The following is a 24,755-nucleotide window of genomic DNA, read 5'->3' on the forward strand; positions in this document are numbered from 1 at the left end:
AGACAAGCAGAGCGGAAGCAGTTGTGCCCAGGAGAAGGGCACATCAATCATTTTGCTAACGCTCCGACCGCTCTACTCACTGAGCCCTGATGAGATCCCCTCACTCCGCTGGCTAAGCCTGGACCCCAAACCTCTGGGTCCACAGGCACACCAGACCAGAGCAAACTAGGCCTTCAACATAAATGGTACCCTATTTCCTATTTAGGGCACTACTTTTGACCAGACACCATAAGGGTGCCATTTAGGACACAGCCTAGTTCATCACCTCTGGTACTCTCTCCTCATTCCCCTGTGGCCTGCTCTGCTGCAACTACAGAAGAGAGCTCCAGCTTTTTGTTTGAGAGGCAGGTTCCTTATTTGTTTTCAGCACCCTGGACAGCAGCACTGACTGACTGTCAAAGCTCTGCTACCCTCAGCGCAGCTACTCACAAAAACTAACCCAGAGGCACAGGCCGACCACGTGAGGAGGACCCTCAACACCCATCCAGGTGAGAAGAGTGGAGGGGTCTACCTTTAGAGATAGAACAACTGTTATCTTATCTACGGGTCTACCTTTAGAGATAGAACAACTGTTATCTTATCTACGGGTCTACCTTTAGAGATAGAACAACTGTTATCTTATCTACGGGTCTACCTTTAGAGATAGAACAACTGTTATCTTATCTACGGGTCTACCTTTAGAGATAGAACAACTGTTATCTTATCTACGGGTCTACCTTTAGAGATAGAACAACTGTTATCTTATCTACGGGTCTACCTTTAGAGATAGAACAACTGTTATCTTATCTACGGGTCTACCTTTAGAGATAGAACAACTGTTATCTTATCTACGGGTCTACCTTTAGAGATAGAACAACTGTTATCTTATCTACGGGTCTACCTTTAGAGATAGAACAACTGTTATCTTATCTACGGGTCTACCTTTAGAGATAGAACAACTGTTATCTTATCTACGGGTCTACCTTTAGAGATAGAACAACTGTTATCTTATCTACGGGGGACACTCCCACCAGGTCATACAGAAGAGTTCCAGCACACTACTTTTACAGGACAGGACAAATGCTCTTCAGTCTGCTCTGACTGGAAGGAGAGAGAGAGGCGAATCCCCGGAGTGTAACTCAATAAAGGTGAAAGTGTCACATTGACAAATGTACAAGGTGAGATATTATTTAGAACAGAGACTATGTTTGTTCTGTGTACTTTCTCCTTTTCAAAAACGACAGAAGTAAGTCTTCTGGCAGGGCAGTGATAAATAAGCCCAGGGGAAGTGAAGTGGTAGCGGCAGTGGTTGGCGGGCGGCGGCTGTGGTAGTTTCCTGCTTGCTGTTGTTGATGTTCCTACATGTTTACCCCCCGCCATGCACTTCTTACTGCCTTTCCACAAAGCTAGAACAGTGGGGCCTACAGTGGGGAACGGGCAGGCAGCCTCTGACAGAGAGTGCTAGCTTTAATTTTGTCCAGAGGGGCTTCAAGCCCTCGCTCTCCTGTGGAACAAACAAATATTTGTCCTCATTACTAATTAAACAGGGAGAGGAAGAGCACGGAGGGTAATTGACGACTACACACCCAAGCACACATGCACGCATGCATGCCTGCGCGCACACACACACACACACACACACACACACACACACACACACACACACACACACTAAAACACATACATATATATACACACTTACATATAATCGTACACTCCCCCGGCTTAGAGAAACGACTCAGTGTTGTGATTTACGAGTGCCGTTGCATTTGGTCTCGGGCGTCCACCTGTAAGCTATTCATAAACAAAACAGCTAAATAATAAATGTCTTTGGCTGTGGCGCTTGCCCATGTGGCGTTTAAATGAATAGGAATTAGTGGGGAAGAGTGGAGAAAGGAAGGGCCCTATGTGGGATGTTGTTTATGTGTATGGGGAGATCCATTTATCAGACTGTGCTGCCAGGTGGAACAGAGAGGAGCAGAGAAGAGAGGAGGGTTGGCTGTGAGGAGAGGACCAGGGGTGATCCTGGATCATGCTGCTCTGCTCTGTTTGATTAAAACCCCTGGCAACCCCACTCACAACAACAACATGGACATCTCCGCTTACTGCCAAGGATTTTCTTTCGCCCACTTCCTAGTAGAACCCTTATAGTGAATAGTGTATGGGCCTGTAGGGAAGAAATAAATACAATCAAATTCAGCACACATTTTTCATTGATTGTTTATGCCATGTGTGTTTCATAACTTAATGATGCTATGCCAAGGTCTTTAGTAGTCCTCATTTATACATCAACTCATTATAAAACCCTGGCTGGTTGATGGTTTCTCTGAGGTCCTCCTCCCTCCATCTGGAGCATTTAGTCTGTCTGTAAATCAGCTGGCGTGGGTAAGAGGCTGACCTTTTCACTGTCAAGCGGCCCAGCCCACGGTCAGCACACAGCTAATGGCACCTGCCACTCATGCGGCCTTTGCCCTCGCTGCTGCCACTGGGGGGAGAAACTGTCACAAGTGTTAAGAATTAGCGGGCCGTGTGATCTAATGGCAGGATGGAAGGACGGATGGAGGATGGCCAGGCTAAGGCAGGGGAGGGAGGAAGGAGAACCTACAGACATGGTTTCTGAATACCAGCATGATGGGCGTCACCCGGGGCTGATTGACAGCTGTACGTTTGGGTTAGGACAGCCTGGATCCTGTCACACACAAATACATGATAATGCTCAGTCTTGGAGACACACAGAAGGTATTTATAGCTCAATACAAGCAACACACAAGACTTCAGTTGGTACATTATTTTGTCAGATAATTAGGATAAAAAGTATGATAAACATGTCTTGATTCTTTTAATTTGAGGTTCAGATTTATTTTTTAAAATATTGAGTTAGAACATTATTATTGAGCAACAACAGGGATATGTAGCTATAGGTCTGAGTGTGCATAATGAAAGCCCTGATGCTCAGCCCCACCCTAATTAAGTGTAATCAGAGTGACCCAGAGCCCTCCCAGAGCCCTCACACTGACACAACGCTAGCAGTTGTGACAGCAGTCAGACAGGAGAGAGGAGAGAGAGCACTACCCCTGGGCTGTCCTTTCACCTCCACTGACATTTAACTAAAAACCAATCTCCATGTCTATGAGTGGAGGCCCTTACCGGAGGGCTGCTGTGCCATGCTGTGTGCTGGATGAGAGCGTGCTTGCGTCTGTGTGTGACTATGTGTATACAGTACATGATATATCTGTGCATGGTGTATGCAGGGTGCGTGTTTACGCTTGTGTATAGCTCAAGTATATAAATGTCTGTGTGCGTGCACACGCTTTGTACTTGCGCCCTGCCTGATATGTGTGTCCACGGGTCTCTGTGTGGGTGAGCCAGAGTAGCCGTGGAGAGGGATCTCTGTTACCAGAAGAGAGGTCAAGGTCCGACACACTGGGACATCATCATCTCCATCTTATCAGCGTTGTAATAATTTGACAATAAAATAAAATAAATAATAAAAAGGCACCATAATCCCAGCTCTCTGGAATTGGAAACTTATACAAGGGCTAGTGATCGGAGGTGGATGATGCCCTTGGGCCTCCACTGTGCATTGGCAGGGGAGAGAGAAAGAGTGAAAATGTCCTTCTGTTTGACATATTGCACATCATGTCGCCCCTCTTTTACGGTTCTGCAATCTTTAGCATTTCACAGAAGGGTCTCCGAGTGCAGGTTAACTAGTAGCCAGGGGCTAAAAGAATTCTGTGTGACAAATGGGACAGTCAATTGGAATGGGGAAGTGGAGGGGGGGTAGAAGAGGGCTGAGGAGGAGGTGTGTGTGGGGGGGGGGGGGGGGTCCAGGGGAAATGGAGTGGGCTGATCAGTGGTCGGTTGTAGAGGGGGGTGGAGCTGGAGGAGGGAGGGTGGTAGGCAGGGGGTTGAAAGAGTCAGATAAATCTCTCTGTTTGCATCGCTTTAACCAGGTAGGTAAGGAACATGGATGCTCCGTCAGGGTCAGAGGTCAATGGCTGGAGTTCTAAGGTCCATCAGGGCACCAGGCAATGTGATTTTTTATTGCAACCACTGCCCCCAACTGACACAGCCTGCCGACTGCACTATCAGTTCCTAGGCCCTAGCCTTTTGTGGGCCCTAAGTGATATCTGGTTGGGATTTTTTTTCTTCAGTGTTGAAGTACATTTCCTGTATTTCTACACATTTTGCCATGGGGTGTAGAGAAAATGTCGCAGTTTTAAAGCAAATGTTCTGCAATTCTTCACATTTTGTCATGGAGCGGAGAACATTTTGCAGTTTCAAAACTAATTTCATGCAATTCAACAAATTTTAACATGGGATGGAGAGAAAATGTTGCAGTTTCATCAGTAATATCCTGCAATTCTACACATTTCGCCATGGGGTAGAGAAAATGCTGCAGTTTTAAAGCAAATATTCTGCAATTCTGTAAATTATTACAATAATTGTTCTATATTTATTTTAGGGGGTAGGTCAGCTTTAATATTGCAGATAGATTGAAGTTCCCATCAATGTAATTGTCTGCATCATTTCCAATCCCCCATATATATTTTTTTGTAAATATACACATACATACTGTACATATAAATATATATATTGATTTCCATTTGCCATATATTTTTAACAGTGCTGTTTCACAAACATTCTGAACCTTTCTATTCTCATAGTTTCTACGGATTGTAAATTAAAGAGAAACATTTTTGCTAAAAGTATAATTATATTATTGATCGATTGACTATGACTTTTCAAATCACCCAGCAGTGCTATCTGCAGAGTTAGCTCCAGGTAAATGTTGCAATTCTTCAGCCATTCCTGGACCTGTGACCAAAAACAAGCTACATATGGACAGTACCAAAATAAATGATCTAATGACTCTGTCTCTTAGCAAGAAAATATGCACACAGCCAAGACAATGCAGGAGTGGCTTCGGGACACGTCTCTGAATGTCCTTGAGTGGCCCAGCCAGAGCCCGGACTTGAAGCCGATCTAACATCTCTGGAGAGACCTGAAAATAGCTCTGCAGCGACGTTCCCCATCCAACCTGATAGAGCTTAAGAGGATCTGCAAAGAAGAATGGGAGAAACTCCCCAAATACAGGTGTGACAAGCTTGTAGCGTCATACAAAAAAAGACTTGAGGCTGTAATTGCTGTCAAAGGTTTTGAGTAAAGGTTCTGAATACTTATGTAAATGTGATATTTCCATTCAAACATTTCTAAAAACCTGTTTTTGATTTGTCATTATGTGTTATTGTGTGTAGATTGATGAGGGGGGGGAAACAATTTAATCAATTTTAGAATAAGGCTGTAACTTAATATGTGGAAAAAGTAAAGGGGTCTGAATGCTTTCCGAATGCACTGTACCTTTGCATAGACTTTGCTACCACAGTTTTTTGGAAAGATATAGCTATGGACAACTGTAGCTTCAGCTCTCAACAACATTGCAGCCCTGACTTTAGCTGGTGCTAGGAAAATGCCATGCAGACTCCCATGAGTTTTCATGTGAATTCTTAAAGAGATGTGTCGCTCTAAAGGCACGGACACACTGGTAGCATCTGCCAGCTATAATTTTCAAACCGATTGCAAACCAATTCTACATGTAGAATCATGTGAAAACGTCGTCAGTCAGACATCCACCAAAGTAAGTTACACGGACTCACTCTGAGAAATAATAGGGGTTGGCATGATTTTTGAATGGCTATCCATTTCTCTGTCCCCCATACATACAACATCTGTAACGTCCCTCAGTCAAGTATTGCATTTCAAGCACAGATTCAACTACAGAGAACAGGGAGCTTTTCAAAAGCCTCGTAAAAAAAAGCCAGTGATTGGTAGATGGGTAACAATAACAAATCAGACATTGAATATCTCTTTAAGCATGGTCAAGTTAATAATTATGCTGTGGATTTTGTATTAAACCACCCAGACACATCAAAGATACAGTCATCCTTCTGAACTGAGCTGCAGGACAGGAAGTCAACTGCTCAGGGATGTCATCATGAGGCCATCGGTGATTTTAAACAGTTCAGTGGCTGTGATGGGAGAAAACTGAGTATGGATCAAGAACACTGTAGTGACTCCACAATAATTACCTAAATTACAAAGTGAAAAGAAGAATACAAATATACAGAATTATATATTTTTTTTTACATGCATTCTGTTTGCAACAAGGCACTAAAATAATATTGAAAAAAAACATGGCAAAGAAATACACTTTTTGACCAAAAAGCAAAGCCTTTCGTTTGTGGCAAATCCATCACTGAGTAACTGCCTCCTTATTTTCAAGCATGGTGGTGGCTGCATCATAGTATGGGTATGCTTGACATCGGCAAAGACTGGGGAGTTTTTCAGGATAAAAAGGAATGGGTTGGAGCTAAGCACAGGCAAAATCCTAGAGGAAAACCTACTTCACTTTGCTTTACACCAAACACTGGGAGAGGAATTCACCTTTCAGCAGGACTATAACCTACAACACCGGGCCAAATCCATACTGGAGTTGCTTACCCAGATGACAGTGAATTGTCCTGAGTGGCAAAGTTACAGTTTGACTTAAATCTGCTCGAAAATCCATATCAAGATTTGAAAATTGCTGTCTAGCCATGATCCCCAACACCTTGACAGAGCTTGAAGAATTTAGAGGATTTTGTATAGATCGTTGACACATTTTTTACATGAAATCCATTTTAATCCCACTTTGTAACACAATAAAATGTGAAGTAATCTAAGGGGGATGAACACTTATGATAGGATGTATATCAACTTTCATAGCAGCATTACTTTCCCATGACTTTTTCCAATTACAGTGTATGATATACCATTGTGAAGTTATGAGTCTGTAAGCCTAGGATCTTGTAAGCAGTCATATGATATCAAAGTCAGAGTGACTAACAAAATCAATGGGGGCCCTGCGAGCCCGGTTGGTAATTTGGTGATGATTACTACAAGGTTTAGATAGCTGGCTAGACAACCTTACCTACAGTATCAATAAAAAAAAGGTAGCTGACATGGGCTAATTGAGTGACTGTCAGTGACTGACAACAAGTGAATAACTGCTGATGCACTACCAAATGTTGAAATTGCACCTTGTGTATTCTACTTTTATCACTCAACAGTACATTTACTGTTTTGGTCCGGGGCCCCCTACACGCAGCACATAGTCTGCATACAGGCAGAGGCGGCACTGCCTAGGCCTCGCTGACTGCTAGTGAACACAGTAAACAGACTAGTATACTACAGATACAGTGGCAAGAAAAAGTATGTGAACCCTTTGGAAATACCTGGATTTCTGCATATATTGGTCATAAAATTTGATCTGATCTTCATCTAGGTCACAACAATAGACAAACAGTGTGCTTAAACTAATAACACACACACAATTATACATTTTCATGTCTTTATTGAACACACCGTATTAGCATTCACAGTGCAGGGTGGAAAAAGTATGTGAACCCTTGGATTTAATAACTGGTTGACCCTCCTTTGGCAGCAATAACCTCAACCAAACGTTTTCTGGTTCGGGCAATGATAGCAAGCTGTCCAAGCCCTGAGGCAGAAAAGCAGCCCAAAACCATGATGCTCCCTCCACCATACTTTACAGTTGGGATGAGGTTTTGATGTTGGTGTGCTGCGACTTTTTTTCTCCACACATAGTGTTGTGTGTTCCTTCCAAACAAAGTAACTGTAGTTTCATCTGTCCACAGAATATTTTGCCAGTAGCGCTGTGGAACATCCAGGTACACTTTTGCAAACTTCGGACGTGCAGCAATGTTTTTTTGGACAGCAGTATCTTCTTCTGTGGTGTCCACCCATGAACACCATTCTTATTTAGTGTTTTACATAAAATAGACTAATCAACAAAGATGTTAGCATGTTCCAGAAAATTCTGTAAGTCTTTAGTTGACACTCTAGGATTCTTCCTAACCTCATTGAGAATTCTGCGCTGTGCTCTTGCAGTCATCTTTGCAGGATGGCCACTCCTAGGGAGAGCAGCAACAGCGCTGAACTTTCTCCATTTATAGACAATTTGTCTTACCGTGGACTGATGAACATCAAGGCTTTTAGAGATGTTTTTGTAACCCTTTCCAGCTTTATGCAAGTCAACAATTCTTAATCTTAGGTCTTCTGAGATCTCTTTTGTTCGAGGCATGGTTCACATTAGGCAATGCTTCCTGTGAATAGCCAATTCAAATTTTGTGAGTGTTTTTTATAGAGAACGTCAGCTCTAACCAACATCTCCAATCTCATTTCATTGATTGGACTCCAGGTTAGCTGACTCCTGACTCCAATTAGCTTTTGGAGAAGTCATTAGCCTTGGGGTTCACATACTTTTTCCAACCTAGACTGTGAATGTTTATATGATGTATCAATATAGACAAGAAAAATACAATAATTTGTGTGTTATTAGTTTAAGCACACTATGTTTGTCTATTAGATGAAGATCAGATCAAATTTGATGACCAATTTATGCAGGTAATTCCAAAGGGTTCACATACTTTTTACTGCCACTGTATCTATCTACCACCTTGACATACTACATGATTTAAGTATATGTTAGGCTCTTTATTTTTGTATTTTTTTTTACCACTTTTTCGGGATTTCCAATTGGTAGTTACAGCCTTGTCCCATCGCTGCAACTCCCATACGGACTAAGGAAATGCGAAGGTCGAGAGCCATGCGTCCTCCAAAACACGACCCTGCCAAGTCTCACTGGTACTTGACCCACTGCTCACTTAACCCAGAAGCCAACTGCACCAACGTGTCAGAGGAAACACCGTACAACTGGCAACAGAGTCAGCGTGCATGCGCCCAGCAAGGAGCCGCTAGAGCGCGATGGGACAAGGACATCCTGGCCGGCCAAACCCTCCCCTAACTCGGACGACACTGGGCAAATTGTGCACCACATGGGTCTCCCAGTCACGACCGGCTGCGACACAGCCTGGGATCAAACTTGGGTCTGTAGCGATGCCACTAGCACTGTGATGCAGTGCCTCAGGCCGCTGCGCTACTCGGGAGGCCATGTTATGCTCTTCTCATTGTAGGTTAAATCATTATCTGAAACATTTTATCCTGAACCTGCTAACTACACTGCTCAAAAAAATAAAGGGAACACTTAAACAACACAATGTAACTCCAAGTCAATCACACTTCTGTGAAATCAAACTGTCCACTTAGGAAGCAACACTGATTGACAATAAATTTCACATGCTGTCGTGCAAATGGAATAGACAACAGGTAGAAATTATAGGCAATTAGCAAGACACCCCCAATAAAGGAGTGGTTCTGCAGGTGGTCACCACAGACCACTTCTCAGTTCCTATGCTTCCTGGCTGATGTTTTGGTCACTTTTGAATGCTGGCGGTGCTTTCACTCTAGTGGTAGCATGAGACGGAGTCTACAACCCACACAAGTGGCTCAGGTAGTGCAGCTCATCCAGGATGGCACATCAATGCGAGCTGTGGCAAGAAGGTTTGCTGTGTCTGTCAGCGTAGTGTCCAGAGCATGGAGGCGCTACCAGGAGACAGGCCAGTACATCAGGAGACGTGGAGGACGCCGTAGGAGGGCAACAACCCAGCAGCAGGACCGCTACCTCCGCCTTTGTGCAAGGAGGAGCAGGAGGAGCACTGCCAGAGCCCTGCAAAATGACCTCCAGCAGGCCACAAATGTGCATGTGTCTGCTCAAACGGTCAGAAACAGACTCCATGAGGGTGGTATGAGGGCCCGATGTCCACAGGTGGGGGTTGTGCTTACAGCCCAACACCGTGCAGGACGTTTGGCATTTGCCAGAGAACACCAAGATTGGCAAATTCGCCACTAGCGCCCTGTGCTCTTCACAGATGAACGCAGGTTCACAATGAGGACATGTGACAGACGTGACAGAGTCTGGAGACGCCGTGGAGAACGTTCTGCTGCCTGCAACATCCTCCAGCATGACCGGTTTGGCGGTGGGTCAGTCATGGTGTGGGGTGGCATTTCTTTGGGGGGCCACACAGCTCCCCATGTGCTCGCCAGAGGTAGCCTGACTGCCATTAGGTACCAAGATGAGATCCTCAGACCCCTTGTGAGACCATATGCTGGTGCGGTTGGCCCTGGGTTCCTCCTAATGCAAGACAATGCTAGACCTCATGTGGCTGGAGTGTGTCAGCAGTTCCTGCAAGAGGAAGGCATTGATGCTATGGACTGGCCCGCCCGTTCCCCAGACCTGAATCCAATTGAGCACATCTGGGACATCATGTCTCGCTCCATCCACCAACGCCACGTTGCACCACAGACTGTCCAGGAGTTGACGGATGCTTTCGTCCAGGTCTGGGAGGAGATCCCTCAGGAGACCATCCGCCACCTCATCAGGAGCATGCCCAGGCGTTGTAGGGAGGTCATACAGGCACGTGGAGGCCACACACACTACTGAGCCTCATTTTGACTTGTTTTAAGGACATTACATCAACGTTGGATCAGCCTGTAGTGTGGTTTTCCACTTTAATTTTCAGTGTGACTCCAAATCCAGACCTCCATGGGTTGATAAATTGGATTTCCATTGATTATTTTTGTATGATTTTGTTGTCAGCACATTCAACTATGTAAAGAAAAAAGTATTTAATAAGATTATTTAATTCATTCAGATCTAGGATGTGTTATTTTAGTGTTCCTTAAATTTTTTGAGCAGTATATTTCAAATGGCTAATAATGCCTCTGAATTTACCATTATATGGTAGCAGTACACTAGTCCTATGTAGTAGAGTTTAAACATGTTGGATCTTTCGTCTAAAATCTCAAACTACTGCCTACCTCGGAAACAAACATTTCTCGTTAGTACACCCAGACACCTCTTCATTCTCCTCACTCTCTCTTTTCTCTGTCATGAAAAGGCCATCATCTCCACACAAGTTTTTCCAACATCCTCATCCTCTCATTTTTCATCAGTCCCCCCCCCCTCAGTCCCTACCCCCCCCCCGCCCCGTCAGTGGCACAAATGCATTTGTTCAATACCTCCAGCAAACAGATTAGAGGCCTCTTATCGGAGACAGGGAGTACGTGATAATGGTTTTCACCAGATCCCTGCACTGTCACAGATTAAAATGGCCCCGGCTAGAGCATTTTTTTTTGTCTCTGCTTGCCATTGGATTTCCTGTCCAATCTATTGTCACAGGACCCTAAAGATACAAGGAGAAGTCCGTTTCAATCTGATAGGTGATTGTTTTTCCCCTCTCCCTGTTGCTGATTCCCTGGTCTGCTATCGATCGTGGCTTCGGCCGGCTGCTTGTCACCTTGGTGTGTGTTTGTGTGTATGTGTGTTTCTGCGTACCCATGCACGGGTGTGTGTGTGTGTGTGTGTGTGTGTGTGTGTGTGTGTGTGTGTGTGTGTGTGTGTGTGTGTGTGTGTGTGTGTGTGTGTGTGTGTGTGTGTGTGTGTGTGTGTGTGTGTGTGTGTGTGTGTGTGTGTGTGTGTGTGTGTGTGTATCTTAGAGCTCACCTCCCACACTTCCTTTAAACTTGATCCAAAGTGATTGATCTCGGGGTCCACTGAACAAAGGCAGACAAGTGAGCCTGAGGACAGACACAATGTGCTGTGCCACGCACCCACTGACGCTCAATTACCAGGGTTACCCGCTCTGAGACTACACCTCCCAATGGGCACCAAGGACCCAGAACCAGTGGTGGCTGGTGGCACTTTAAATCGGGCGACAGGCTCATAGTAATGGCTGGAACAGAATGAAAGGAATTGTATCAAACAATTGTTTGATACCATTCCTCCCCTCACCAGCCTCCTCTACCCCTAAACCCACAACTCAACAGGTTCCCCTACCGCAGATGGTACACTATATTTTTCCTAACAAGCTAATTTTCATCCAACGACAGGGAATGTATAATAATACTTTATATCTTTGTGATTTAAACCTGTCTGGCTTTGCATGGAATCTATTTTCCGCTGCCTGTGTAGTGGGTTCCAGTGGAGCTGGTCTATAACTAGAATATCAGAGCCATAACAGCGTAGTTATGCCTCTGCAGCAATGATTAATGAGCAGGATGCTAGCCTAATGTTTTCCCTGCAAAGCCCCGGGCAACAGGAATCAAGTCAATAATTATAGTTAGGATGCTACATTTTACAACAAACGCTTGTCTTTTTATCAGCAGGGAAGATCATTCTCATTAGGGACGAGTCAATGAAGACATACTGTACGTTGTCTTCTTTTATTATTTGGGAGGCCTCTGCCGGTGTTCCATTCCAGGTCCAGGGGCGTTCGCTCTCTTTCTGTCTCTCTCTCTCGCTCTCTCTCGCTCTCTCTCGCAGCCCACCCTGGCCACGCATGGCAGCCCATTAGCAGGCCAGTCCTATCCCTGTGAACACCTCAGCCCTCCCTGTCCCCTCCCTGTCCCCTCCCTGTCCCCTCCCTGTTCTATCCCTGTTCTATCCCTGTCGCTGGCAGGAATTTACTGCATGCAAATAGGCCCTAGTGAGCTCCTGCCTGCTGAGGGTGTGTGATGAGATATCCATATTTAATGAGACGGAATGAGACGTGGGCGAAGGTGAGGAGGGTGGAGGAAGTGCATGCGACCACAGTCACACTCACGCAAGCAGGCACAAACGCACACAAACCTACATACAGACACACCACCCCAAACACCTCGTTTGGCTGTTTTTATAGACTTACAAGGCACCAAATGTCAGTGCTGTTGTTAATCCCACTACTGCTGGACTAATGAGGCTGTACTCGTATGTGTGTGTGTGTGTGTGTGTGTGTGTGTGTGTGTGTGTGTGTGTGTGTGTGTGTGTGTGTGTGTGTGTGTGTGTGTGTGTGTGTGCATGTCTTTGTGTACCTGATGCACAGAGGATCTTTACATTGTAGCTACAGCACACACAACACTCCTTGATCTCTGTCCCTTGCCTCTGACTCCAACCCTGTCCTCTTCCTGCCCTGAGGGGAGACCCAAACCGTTTTCCATACAAATTCAACTATGCATGTTTTTTAGGAGCACATCCCATGTCAGACTGGACCAGGGTGAGGATGTGTTGCAAGACCTTAGCTCACTGACTGTCACCACTGTTGGGAAACCACTGTAGTACAGACACTATTTACAGTGTCCTTAGGATGGGGACAGGGAAGGAGAGGAATAAGGACTGGGTCCGCGTAGGAGCTGCCAAACAAGCAAATTAAACCTAATGACTGGAATAGGATTTTGTTTGAGTGTTTCTCTTTTTGTACTTATAGTACATGTCTCGTTGAGTCTTGCCAGGTCTTGGATAGTGAGGGTTGGCTGGTTTATATTGTTAGCTTTGCAATAACTTTGGCTACCCTGGTAAGGAGTTGCCTGTAGCGTTTTAGATGAAGAGTGTCCGGGCTCACCGCATGTGTAGTTCAGAAGAAAATTGGATCTCTCTGGCCTGATTGTGCTGGTAAATGGAAGAGTGTGAGTTAGGTTTGTGTGTGGGGATTTGCTGTGTGTGTGTCTTCAGTGTGTGTGTGTTTGTTCAGTGTGTGTTCAGTGTGTGTTCTGACTGTCTGAAGGGATGGTAGTAGCCTGCAGTTAGAATAATTCAACCAGTTTCAATTTAAAGTGTACAGAAACTTTTTCATTTCTTTTTTTTGTTTTTAATTTACTTTGCAATGATCTTATAGCAGCTCCAGATTTCTATGTGACTTTCAATATAGAGAGAATGATCAAAACTATTCTGGATAAATGTTTCATAGAAAGAAAGCTTATTGGTCAAAGTCTTGTTTGATCTTCACTTATGAGACAGTACTGCAAAGAATAACTGCAATAACCCTTGACTGTGACACTTTCTCTAACTTGCCAAATTAGTAAATGGTACACTCTTAGAAAAAAAGGTACTGTCTTGAACTAAACAGGTTCTTCGGTTGTCCCCACAGGAGAACCCTTTGAAGAACCCTTTTTGGTTCCATGTTTAACCCTTTAGGAGTCCATGTAGAACCCTTTCCACAGAGGGTTCTACATGGATCCCAAAAGGGTTCTGCCTAGAACCAAAAAGGGTTCTACCTGGAACTGAAAAGGGTTCTCCTATGAGAACAGCCAAAGAACCCTTTTGGAACCCTTTTTCTGTACCATTTTGTATTTTCTTCTTTTGAATGAATGGGCTGCTTGAGCTGAGCAGTATTGAAATAGTAAACTATCCTTGAATTACGGAAAAATCAACATGAATAAAGAAAAAAGAGAAGAAAATCTGTAGAAAAATGCATGATGCAATGAAAAACAGTCTGTATGGACGGGTGAGCTTTCCAGAAATGGCCCAACTTTAGGGAGCCTATGTAGGATTGGCAGAATCCCCCTATTACGCCATTGTGGTGGCCTGGGCCTGCACAGTCGCTGTCACTGCGCTATTGTTATGAATAGTGAGCATAATGCATTGCTATGAATAGGATTGTCGGCCTGATTGTGATGTATAGTTTTTCATTACTGTTCCCCAGCCCCTGCCATTAGGCATGTGGAAAATTCTATTTATCCCCTAATTTGTAAAAATCCCCTCCCTGTCTGATAGCAATCAGAGGGCTGTAATTGTCTGTGCAGCTTTGACGGCTGGGGGCTGATGAAGAGCTATGTGCCGGAGCCTGGCCGCGGAGACTGGCCGCCCTGTCGCCCTGCTGCCGCCACCGTCACCGCCCGCCCGCCTGCCCGCCACCCCACACTTCATCCCGCCATGCAATTAATAACCATTTGCAAATGGCAGACATGTAACAGCTATCCCTATCCTGCATCCTCCTCCTGCACACCACTACGGCCACCCCTTTACAGGCTCACAGATGCCCATTTACCTGTATGCAGGGATAGCGATAGGGACAGGGATAGGGACAGGGACAGGGACAGGGATAGGGACAGGGACAGGGATAGGGACAGGGGCAGGGACAGGGATAGGGACAGGGACAGGGATAGGGACAGGGACAGGGACAGGCATAGGGACAGGGATAGGGACAGGGATAGGGACAGGGCTGGGACAGGGATAGGGACAGGGATAGGGACAGGGACAGGGATAGGGACAGGGATTGAGATAGCGATGGGGAGGAGGTATGGGTGCTTTGGTGTTCAGGTTCGACCTAGACAGGCAGGGTAAATAAAGATTTAAGGGGTGTAATGAATGAAGGCGTGTGTCCTCTGGATTCTGTGAAAGAGATTGTTAATTGTGGGTACATTAATATATGTGAGGAAAGAACAAAAACGGTAGAGCTCCCTATAGAGAATTTGTGTATTTTATTGAAATCAAGTGTTCTTTTTTAGGTTGTGGCAATTAACTGAATATATACAGTACTTCTTTCCTCTTAGCTTATAAAGGTAAAAGCATAAGAAATAAAATACAGTAAGTACATCTTCCTAGCGCATCATCCCTCTCATCTAGATCTATGTATGTACTGTATTCTGAGAGCTTTGCCCGTTAATTCAGTTACTGTAATTTATGATACAACATTATGCAGACAATACTGAATTACTTCTTGATTGAGGACCATTAATAACACTCCTTACCAACCCCCCAAATCTTAGCTACATAGCTGTTTTTGTTCTACCCCTGTTTACAGTGAAGTGGCTCAGCATTTTAGTGGATCCTTTCTAAGTGGACATTGTCTGTCTTGATAAACACTTTATGCATATCAGCCTCCACTTGTAGCCTGGCAGTGAGAATAATGGCTGTCTAATTGTCTCATTTGGATGCTTTTTGCCTACAGGAAGGAGGATTTTGGATTAACTGTTTGATCGGCCTAATTTCCAAACACATCATTAGGTCCAGCTCGCTCTTCTCTCTTAATAAGGACTTTATGAGCCTCTCTGCTTTAAAAGTCTTTGTCTCTTAACGCCAGTTCCGGGACCATAATTAAGTCAAATATTTCAAAATATGGTAATGCCGGACCTGTTTGAATAAGTGTCTTCGATTTCCATAATTTCATTATCACGTAAAACACACTAATTGTGTGAGAGTGTGGGGCAGTGCTTGGCAGAAATGTTGTACTAATTACAATGAGTGGCTGGCCTAGCTGCACTCCAAGCCAGTAAGCAGCCAGACACCATTGAGACATGTTTGGCCACAATGTCTTGATCAACCATTATTCTATCTTCCATTATTTGGATAGAGGACAGACTCAGGGCTTGTTTATGTTTATCGTTATTCATAAATTGACTTCCTTAAAGGTCAATATTATTGTATCCATCATGAGAGAACAATTGAAAACAGTTAGATTAGAATATCCAGGACCACTAATTAAAAATGTTTTAATCTGAACATAAATATTCACCTCTACTATTATTTCATCATGACAAAATACAGTATCTATCATTTTCAATAGATTTGTCTTGGTTTTTGGGCATGTGTATTCAGTTCTTTCCCCCACTACCGCCAGTGAGGGAATGCTGTTGACAACCTGCCTTCCTCGAGCCGTAGGATTGTTGTTGCACAGCCCACAGCTGTGACTATTGGTTCAAGTAGAACGTTACCATACTTCCCCTATACCCAAATGACTTGGAACAAAATAATCTCCTGCTTTTCGTTCAGCTTTCCTTATTTACAAACTGCCTGGAAGTCTGCTGGAAACATCTTTATATGACAAAATGGAACTGGCTCTGGTCATAATTCATAAAGCTTAAAATGATATGAAAATGGTTAATTTGATGTTGTTGCTATCTCATTTGGTATTCCAAAGAAAAGCAAATGTAATGTGTTATGAAATTGTGAAAGATTTGAATTTTTAGTATAAAGATTCAGTCAGAGGTTTGAAAAAAGGAGCTAGCTAAAATGATGTGTTTCCATTCATGGAAATGTCACCTATTCAGAAATCTTAAAGCTTTCACTATTATCAGTTTTAGTGACCAGGGTTTAAAAACATGGGAGGAAAATGTAATTCTTGAGTGGGGTTTCAAATAAATTAGCTTTTAGCCGTTCAGGGTTAGGCTAACCGATTATAATTTCCCATCTGCTCCACCTAAATCATCTCTGACTCTGCTTAGCACAAAGGGCATGCTTCTCATCTCTCACTGCTGGACAGATTGCATTACAGAGCAATATATACCTTCAATTTAATCCTTACCATGTAATGGAGGAGTGCAAACTCCAGTAATAAGCCACAACAACCAAATGTAATTTTTAATCAGTCGCCTGGGCGATCAACTTGGTACTGTTTACCCAGTGCATTGTGTTACAGAGACTGTGTCAAAACATTCTCGGTGAGGGGGAGACAAACGGTTAAAAAACACCTTCTGCACTGCCACCTACGGCTTCTGCATCTGTAATCAACCTTGATGCTTAGTGCTGTTGTTTCCATTGATTTTTCTGTTTCACATGTGGGTGAAAATTGCACTTTAAGTTACCCTGAGTGTTAAATTAATAATGAAACCGCAAGAGTGCCCTCCTCTGACTTTCAATTAAAATGATCAGGCTTATGGAGGTGGAGGGGGCAGAGGAGAGGAGAGCCCAGTGGAAGAGAACAGACTACTTGGCCCAGTAGAATAGATTTAACTTGTAGGCCCAGTGGAAGAGATCAGGCAGGTAGGCCCAGTAGAAGAGATCAGACTAATAGGTCCAGTAAGACATCAGACTAACAGGCCCAGTAGAATAGATCAGACTAGTAGTGATAGGCCCTGTTCAAAAGATCAGACTACTAGGCCCAGTCGAAGAGACCATTTTATTAGGCCCAGTAGAACAGATGAGACTATTAGGCCCAGTGGAAGAGGTCAGACTAGAAGGCCCAGTAGAACAGATCAGACTAGTAGGCCCAGTAGAATAGATCAGACTAGTAGGCCCAGTAGAACAGATCAGACTATTAGGCTCAGTAGAACAGATGAGACTAGTAGGCCCAGTAGAACAGATCAGACAGTTAGGACCAGTAGAAGAGATTAGTATTGTATTCCCATATGAAGAAACAGACTAGTAGGCCCAGTAGAAGAGATCGGATTAGTAGTGATATACCCAGTAGAACAGATCAGACTAGTAGTGGTAGGCCCAGTTGAAGAGATCAGATTATTAGGCCCAGTAGAACAGATGAGATTTGTAGGCCCAGTGGAATAGGTCAGTCTGGTATGCCCATTAGAAGAGATGGTAGTGATAGGACTAGTAGAAAATATTAGACTAGTAGGACCAGTAGAATAGAGTAGACTAGTAGGCTCAATAGATAAGATCAGCCTAGTAGGCCCAGTAGAAGAGATCTGTCTAGCAGGCCCAGTAGGTAGCATCAGACTATTAGGCCCAGTAGAACAGATGAGACTAGTAGGCCCAGTAGAACAGATGAGACTAGTAGGCCCAGTAGAACAGATCAGACTAGTAGGCCCAGTAGAACAGATCAGACTAGTAGGCCAAGTTGAAGATATCAGACTAGTAGGCCCAGTAGAAGAGTTAGGACTAGTAGTGGTAGGCCCAGTTGAAGAGATCATATTACTAGGCCCAGTAGAAGAGGTCAGACTAGAAGGCCCAGTAGAACAGATGTGACTTGTAGGCCCAGTAGAAGAGATCAGATTACAAGGCCCAGTGGAAGATATCAGACTAGTAGGCCCAGTAGAAGAGATGAGACTTGTAGGCCCAGTAGAAGAGATTAGTCTTGTATGCCCAGATGAAGAAACCGACTAGTAGGCCCAGTTGAAGAGATCAGATTACTAGGCCCAGTCGAAGAGATCAGATTAGTATGCCCGGTAGAACAGATGAGACTATTAGGCCCAGTTGAAGATATCAGGCTAGTAGGCCCAGTAGAAGAGATGAGACGTGTAGGCCCAGTGGAAGAGATCAGGCTGGTATGTCCAGTAGAAGAGATCAGGCTGGTAGTGATAGGACTAGTAGAAAATATTAGACTAGTAGGACCAGTAGAATAGAGTAGACTAGTAGGCTCAGTAGATAAGATCAGCCTAGTAGGCCCAGTAGAAGAGATCTGTCTAGTAGGCCCAGTAGAAGAGATCAGACTAGTAGGCCAAATAAAAGAGATCAGACTAGTAGAAACAGAAGAAGCGATCAGGCTAGTAGTGATAGGCCCATTAGAAGAGATTAGCCTAGTAGGCTCAGTAGATAAGATCAGGCTAATAGGCCCAGTAGAAGAGATAATTTTAGTAGGCCCAGTAGAAGAGGTGAGGCTATTAGGCCCAGTGGAAGAGATCAGACTAGTAGGCCCAGTAAAAGAGATCAGCCTAGTAGGCCCAGTAATATAGACGAGACCAGTAGGCACATTAGAAGAGATCAGAATCAGACCAGTTGAAGAAACAGACTAGTAGGCCCAGTAGAAGAGATTAGACTAGTAGGCCCAGTAGAAAATATCAGATTAGTAGTAGTGGTAGGCCCTTTAGAAGAGCCTCTACAGGGCTAGACAGCTGGGTTCCGTGACTACAGGAAGCCGGCCAGAGCCAACAGGCCAACAGGGAGGAAAGAGGAAACAGGTGCCTGCTGCTGCCTTGTGTCAGGGGCTCTGGAGCATGGTGGTGGAGTCCGCTCACAACTTCCTAATTAGACTGCTCTTCAGTCAGGTGCTTCCGCAACGGAGGAGTGCCAGGGTCCACACCGGCAGTCCGGCATGAGCACGCACATAGCAGGAGAGAGAGTGTCCTATTGTCATTGGTCAGTGTCAGTCAGGAAAAGAACATTGTCAGCATTGCCATGTGGTCACTCTCTGACAGTCAGCCCAAACATGAGTCAAGCACATGTAGACAATAGACATGCGACTCATACAGTGTAGGGTACTGCCACAGTGGGTGAATTAGTGAGCGACTACACAAAAAGGCAGAGATCTTGTGTAGCACCACGTTAAAAGAGATGTCTTTTGGAAAGCCCTCTGGTGAGTCACTCCCTCGGTGCGGGTGTGCAGGTGAAGGGGAGTGTTGTCATGACATGATGAGCTAAAAGTCCATCATGTGGTCAATAGACTGAGAGTCAGGCTAATGTCTTCCTCTTCCTGTTGCCCTGGTGCGTCCTGGTGCGTCCTGCTCCCTGGTCCAAGCAGCGTCCACCCTCTGGGCCACGTGGAGCTATGCCCATAAAAACACACAGACAGACCCCCTCTCCCCCCACACATTTCCCCCCATCCGGCTCAAACAGTCAGGGAAGGGAGCAGGTAGCAGGAGGGCTGGATGGAACAGTGTGTGTGTGTGTGTGTGTGTGTGTGTGAGTGTGTGTGTGTGTGTGTGTGTGTGTGTGTGTGTGTGTGCGTGCGTGCGTGCGTGCGTGCGTGCGTGCGTGCGTGCGTGTGTGCGGAGTGGTTTGGAAGTCATTTCAGAGTTGTTTGAGGATGAGACATCACATGGGAGGATGTTTGTGTCTAATGTAACCTCCTCTCGTCTCATTAAAGCGCAGTGCGGTCAAAGGAAATTCCATCACAGTGAGGTAATGCTGCTTCCTGAGCGATTAATATGATGTTGACGCTTGTCAAAGGGAATGAGATCTACCGTACGTACATAGAGAGAATTCATGTTCAGTATGATGAGCATGCGTAATACAGGGTTGTATTGTCTACCACTGACTTACAAGAAAGAAGTGTTCATTGTTTATTTGGTCTATAATTGACTTTACTCAACCTTTCGAAATGTCTGTGTATGCTCTATTGTGTTTTGCTGTTTGTGCCTTGTCAGTAGGGAGAAGGGAGGTCTTCCCTCCTGTCATGGACTGATGGCTGAAAGGACCATAGCTGTATAAATCGCCTGGCACATTTGCTTATGGGTGAGTGACATCTGCTGGGGACTTTTATGAGGGAGCCCTATCACTCTCCCTGACACACTTTAAGTTTAGAGAACCACATCAGCGTCTGGATTGGTCAAACCAAGAGGACGGAACCAAAAAAATGCAGTTATTTTGTCTCGGTAAGGAGATGGGATATGTGCAGGATGGTGGGGATGATGAAAACATTTATTTAAGTGTAAAAATGTTTTGTTATTTATGCATGTGTACCATTAATGACAGGTTAGTTACTGTATCAACAGTGGGAAATGTATTTCGAACAGCCAAGTCCCTTTTCTTCCCCTGCAGGAAGGAAAACCTCCACTTTCTCGTATTCCTACATCATCAGGCACTCTATCATTACAATCTGGCTAGGACTAGTGTGCATTTGAATGTTCCCTCATAAGAAGTTGTGGGGAGTGGATTATAGGGTTCCCCAGCCTATAGCCTGCCTGAGTGTCCCGGCTAGCCCGGCAGTTATTAAGCACAGTTAAATATCACTCACTAAATGAAATCCACTCTCAACACTGTCATATAAAAAAGTGATGGAGGGGAGCAGGGAGGGTGCATTGCGTGTGTGCAGACAGAATCGGGGTGAGGAGAGGAGGAGGGGTCTCTCATGACATACACGCTGAACACAAATATCATTCATTAACAGTAATCTGCTATTTTAACACTGATGTATGGCCCCCTGGTAGCTGAGCCACTGATTCACATCCCAGGCTACAATTTCAATATGGACTTGCTGTGCTGGGGCTGACTGGCTATCCGTCTCCCGACCCCCATCCTGCCCTCCCTCCTCCGTCACTACCCCAGAGTCTCAGGTGCCACGCCAGCGCGCCGCAAATGAACACATTTCCAGCAGCCGGCACCTTTGATGGCTCTATGATTCCTAGTGGGTCAATAGCTGGCAGGCAGTGGGAGAGGAGAGGAGACAGCAGCACTGGAGTGGCTGGCCGACAGCATGGTGATGATACAGAGACACTGGAGGGGAGAGGAGGCAGGCAATAGAAACCACAAGGCTGGAGTGGGCCCCAGGGAGTAAAGGCAGAATATGTCTATGTCTAGGTTCAGTTTGAGTTTGAGAACACAGCAATGCGGTAGCTAAAGTAGTGTTTATACTCCATTACACCTTATGCTGGAATGCAAACGATGTATTTAGCTACATTTGTTCAGGCATAGAGATTACATAAGCAGTACCGCTATTACTCTACTATTTTCAGTAACTATACTGTAACCATACTCTATGAATAAAAACAATATTATCAGTTAAAGCTCAATTTGTAAAAACTCAGCCCACTTTACAGCTTCTGTTGGTCTTTAACTTTGTCTCACATTTCAATTCACACATTCTAGTCTGCTGCATTAATCAGAAAGCAGAATAACACTACTGCCGGTGCCCAGGTGACTTATATGAGTACCTTGGAGATGTTTTCCTACAACAAGCCTGAAGTCCCAGAGACCCCTGGACAGACAGACAGTGGATAACCAAGCTGTCTCTTCCCTACAGGCCTTGTCTGCTATAGTGTTGTACAGCAGTGGCTCTTCCCCTGTCAAGCCCAGTCAAAACTCTCCCCCCACTACACACCCAGCTTGTCAGCTGAAATGAATTAGTAGACATCTTAATTATCTTACTGGTCAGTTATTCGAGGTTCCAAATAAATATTTCTATAATGTGATCCATGGCAGTGTTTCCCATCAGGACCGGCTAGCTATTACACTGATTATATTAGAGAACTGATAGTTTGAGAGATGGCTACTGCCATGTTTATGTGCCAATGGGCCTCAACCACCATCCACCAGGCCATTATAACACCTCAAGTCATTTGGCGAGACGCGTGTGGTAATATGAGAATTTATGCAGTCAGCTGACCTCTTTGTCCTCTCATTTCAATGCTGCCATTTTGTCGTGAGGATGGTGAGGATCCATAGTGGTGTCATGGTGGTAGTTTGTCCTCATTAGAACCGCCTCTGAATAGGAGAATAGAATAGGACTAGTCTACGTGTTGTCGGACACATCTGATAACACAGCGCTGTGCAGAGTGAAAAATCTATCTGCAGAGGCTCTGACAGCGGAAATGTGTGGAGAAATTGCTTTCGCGTTGCGGGATGAGTCAGGAATGTATGTCTTCTTCACCGTGTGGAGAGAGAGAGATGGAGGGAGAGAGAGAGGAGAGAGAGTACAAGAGGAGAGAGCGAATGAGATAGGGAACGCGAGAGAGCTGTGAATCATCTCTCTCCATAGTGAATACTGAGGTTATCACGACACCACATCAGTGATATGTAGCCGCTATGAGCATTATCATACAGAGCCGTATCCTGATATACATAAGTTCATGTTGTCTTGCTGTCATTATTGTTATTGATTGGGCACATTTTATAAATGCGGAATACATAACGTAGGATATATAGAGTATATCACTGTAGATGAATTCATGTTAGAAAAAGGGTTAGCGAAACTGTTAATCATTGACTCAAGTAGATATCCTCTTCATTCTCTCCAATACTTATTGCGTAGAGATCTGTGACAAAATATGCTTGGCCAAGCATTGCAAATAATTCAAGAGTGTGTTTTGCCCAATACTGTTGTATGTGAAGTGGAAAAACAGTGCATTTTTATTCGACTACCCACCCTTCTGTCTTTTCTCCCTTTATTCTCCCTGTGGACTCAACCCTGTTTGATGTATAGACAGGAGAACACAATCGTAGGGTGGCTTTTGAAGATCTAGTCATGTGCAATGTGGTCCACTGCGTCTTCAATACACCTGTCAAGGGTTATTTGAGAGCACTGGACAAACACACACACACACACACACACACACACAGCGGTAGATATTGGTCAGTGACAAGTGGTGACAGATTGATTTAGTGAGCATGCAGTCTGTGATAACCCCCACAAACATCCCATGGAGTCGTGCTGCTTTGTTTAGGTTTACCCCCTGAAGGAAATACAGCCATCTCCATGTGGATAGAAATGTATGAAAATTGCGTTTCTAATATTCACCAAGCCCTGCCCATGTAATGGCCCTATTAAATCAATTGGCGATGATTACATTGAGAGGAACAAATCAATGCCACCCTGTAATTGCATATTACAAAGTTATTTTCTGCATAGATATTGATAATATGTATGTTTACATTTCATATGATTAAAATCAATGTAGTAAAGTGAGTTATGACAGCTGCCCCTGATGATACATATTTATGGAGCAGGCTTAATGGGGTTGTTGATGCTTGCCATGGATTGCCTTCATCCATCTCCATACAGAATGCTTCCGGGGGTCCCAGCCATCCAGGGTGCTCTACAGCTAATGCCTGCCTGTCTGCCTGTATCGCACATGTACACCACTTAAACAATGCATTGTCTCTGGGGCCTGGTTATCAAAGCTGCCCTGGTAAATCTTTGGCCTGCTCTGACTGTAAATATTTGATATGGATAATCTAAATATGAGTATGGATTTTGGCTTATTTTTGTTCTTGTAAAATTACTGTCAATACCCAAATTCCTGACATTTTATTATATTCTACTTTTTTACCTACCCGGAGCCATGTTCAACCCTCAAATTTGATTTGATGATATGTCCATCACTGAAATTAGATTGACTTCCATTTTAAGATGGATGCCCCTTTCTGAATGTTTTTTTCCCCTTAAATAGCTGTCATTTCACACCAGGACCACTGATCCAGTCAGCCTGGTTCTCAGCAACTAGCTAACAGCTCCTCTACTTAATAGTGTTATGTGGCTCTTTGGATGATGCATTTTACTTTGGGAGCCAATGTTTGCAGCATGTTCCTGGTATCAGGTGCCTGGGCCCTGTAGTGTGTGTGAAACCAGATCCACCTCAGGGAGACAGTTGCAGTTGAACATCATAAGAGGCACACACTCATCCTCAGCCGCGGTGTCTTTAACCACCACCCGGCCCTCCCAGCTCTCCAGCACATCACAGAGAATCATTGACAGCCACAGGGCTATCGGATAGCAGGCACGCTCAAAGGACATTTGGATTCGGTGTGTAAAATGCTTTTAGGTAAGATGACTGTTTGCCTGTGTAAAATTGTTTTCCCTCCAGAGTAGACGATGTACACAATTGCTGCTTAATGACTCATAACTAGAGAACACTATGGACCCAGACAGGATTATACATTACCTTGCCACAAACAT

This window comes from Salmo salar, chromosome ssa14 (genome assembly GCF_905237065.1).
Source record: "Salmo salar chromosome ssa14, Ssal_v3.1, whole genome shotgun sequence".
NCBI lineage: Eukaryota > Metazoa > Chordata > Actinopteri > Salmoniformes > Salmonidae > Salmo > Salmo salar.